The sequence below is a fragment of the Cryptotermes secundus genome, unplaced genomic scaffold (genome assembly GCF_002891405.2).
Source record: "Cryptotermes secundus unplaced genomic scaffold, Csec_1.0 scaffold8252, whole genome shotgun sequence".
Taxonomy (NCBI): domain Eukaryota; kingdom Metazoa; phylum Arthropoda; class Insecta; order Blattodea; family Kalotermitidae; genus Cryptotermes; species Cryptotermes secundus.
Window position 1 is genome coordinate 3031 of NW_019740136.1, and position 2676 is coordinate 5706.

Here is a 2676-nt window from a genome sequence, read left to right on the forward strand (position 1 = left end):
TCGTGTTACTAGAGCGAGCAGAAGGCAGGGAATATAAACCAGGTTTTACATAAACCATGTGTGGGAGGAGGACAGAGGCAGCATACAGTCTCCCATCAGTTGCTGTAAAAGAAATCCAAAATATTGATAACTGTGTCAATATACCGTAGTCACGAACTTTGTAATTTTATTTTTGCTCTCAGAACATGGTTATTTTATTGCAAATCTGCCATTTATTATTTCAGACACGACAATCCGGAACGAGTGCCCAGATGATGAGGATATTCTGATTTTAGATGTTGATGAGGAGCTTCTATTGGAAATGGATATATTATTGAAGAACATGACATTGTGATTTTGTTTTTAAATGTAGTTTGATATCTTTAATGAACAAATATTGATTATATTTTGATTATTTTAAGTTAATAAATCTTGAATGTAGTTTGATTATTTGTAATTGATAAATCTAGTTGTATTTTGATTTCTTTAAATGAATAAATATTGACTGTAGTTTGATTATTTGAAATTAATAAATCTAGTTGTTATATAAACAGAAAACAAGAGTCCATTATTTTTTTAGAACACTCAGATGTGTCAGTTGTATGATTAAGAAAAATGTTTCCCATATGCTTAATTAGTTGAGCACTATGCCACAGAGATGTATGAGGCCATGGAGGTGTAGTTCCACCATTCTTGACCATGGCACTAGATGGAGGTGAGTGGTCACCTTCACTCCCCTCCTGATTTATCCCCAGTACAGGCTGGATAGGAGGCCAAGATGGGGGCTTCGCAAACTGTTGCTTATCAGAATGAGAATTGTTTTAAAAAATACAGAACCACTGTGGTGCACTGGCAGCATTGCTAACTAGAAGCATCCTTGCCCCTGTCGGGAACCGACTGACTCTGATTTCTTTTGTAATAAAGTTAAAATTACCCCAAGCACAACTTTCATCACAAGCATTTTAGATCACTTTTTGGTCATGGCAACAACACATGGTTATCGTCTGGAAAACGGATGAAATTAAAATATTCAAAATGGAAAAGAAGTTCACGCTGTTCATTAGAATTAAAAGCAACTAGCAAGACTTAGATGAAGGAGTCATTATATTAGTTTGTTTCCTTGAGAATATACCTGTCTTTTGTCTGGAATAAAATAAGCTTTCTTTGTTATTTCACAATATTAGCTGAAACTTCAAAGGAACACCAAGCTATGGAATTAAAATATACTCATGTAATTAGAAGATATGTGGTGAGTGAGTATTTGATACTGCAAAGCATGGATATATCCTGTATGTTATCTTTTTTCTTTTTGGTAGGGTTCAGGGGAAGAATAGTAAGTCACTACTTTGCCCCCCAGAGTTTGCCTGCAAAAGAGGTTTACTACCTGAACTTCCATTCTTCAGAGATATTAAAAAATTGGAATATTCGTAGAAATCAGTATGAATAACTCAGTGTCAGTGTGATGGAAGAAATAGCAGGAGGTACGTATGTTTCGTGTCGAGCTACCAGACATACCAGATACATATGAGTATACCTTTGGTTGGCAGTGTTGCTTTCATATCTTTACCTAATATGCATGTGGCTTCCATTGTCATAAGGAAGTACAAAAAACACATTATAGACTTGAAGTGATATTTTTCACATAATGATGTATCATGTAAGAGAAAATGATGAAGATGTCTGAATTTGTAATGGAAATATGATGACTGTACTAAAGCATTTCACATACATACTATATTTGCCTCTACCTGTTCCCTGTTATAATTAAGATGATTAAGTATTTATCATTGTTATGTTTTAGTTGAGCTTCATTATATATTTCTGGGAAGTATGAATCTATTTTTAGTCCTTCAGGCCACATTTTGGAAATTAATAAACCTAGGAGAGTGCTGCTTTCGGTGGCACTGTGTCACCCTTATGTGAAATGAGTGACGCCTAGGACTAGATTTTGAAATAAGGGGGCTGGTGGAAGCATTGTTTTATTGTTTACAGATATTGGCAATGGAGGATGTTCACACCAGTTCATGAATGATGACAGCGCTCAGTTGTTCTTCTCCATCATTACAGTTAACAGGAATAGTATCAGAGGGATCAGAGCTATCAGTTCCCAAGACCTTTGACCTACACCCACAAGCACAAGATTGCTGATTTCAATGAGTTGAACCAACTGGCTAGCCAATTAAAACCAGGGTATTGTACCGATCTGCTTGGCAACTGGGCGATCAGTCAACCAATGAATGCGACTCCCATGTAGGAAAACAATAAACAATTCACTATATGAAATATACTACTGTAATTCCGTTTTGTTCTATAAATACATATAATGAGGTCTGGTTTTAGCATCCAAGGCCATCGGTGAGCACTGAAGTTCCTAGCTGTGTTTTGTCATGATCATTGAAAGACATATATACTTGAAATCAAATCAGAACAAAGTTTTATGAGATTTGGAATTTTGCACTGAAAATGTATATTTGTGCTTTTCGCGATTCTGTGGTAAATGAGAATTGAGAAAATCACAAACCCAAAGGTTCATTATCGTGTTGACAAGAGCCCTCCACTGGTCCCTCTCCTGAGCCAGATCAATCTGATCAGTACCATCCCAACCTATCTCTCTAAGATCCATTTCAATATTGTCCAACCACCTATGCCTTGGTCTTCCCAGTGGTTTCTCTCCTTCTGGCTTTCCCACCAATTTCC

At 36.4% G+C, this 2676-nt stretch overlaps 1 long non-coding RNA gene across 1 annotated transcript; it reads left to right on the forward strand.

The window, feature by feature from the left end:
- The first annotated feature begins 9 nt into the window (after window positions 1-9).
- LOC117282941 lies at window positions 10-2183 on the forward strand. The gene is made up of 2 exons (XR_004513893.1): window positions 10-1460; window positions 1972-2183. It is a non-coding gene; the product is annotated as an uncharacterized LOC117282941 (long non-coding RNA).
- Window positions 2184-2676: the final 493 nt, after the last annotated feature.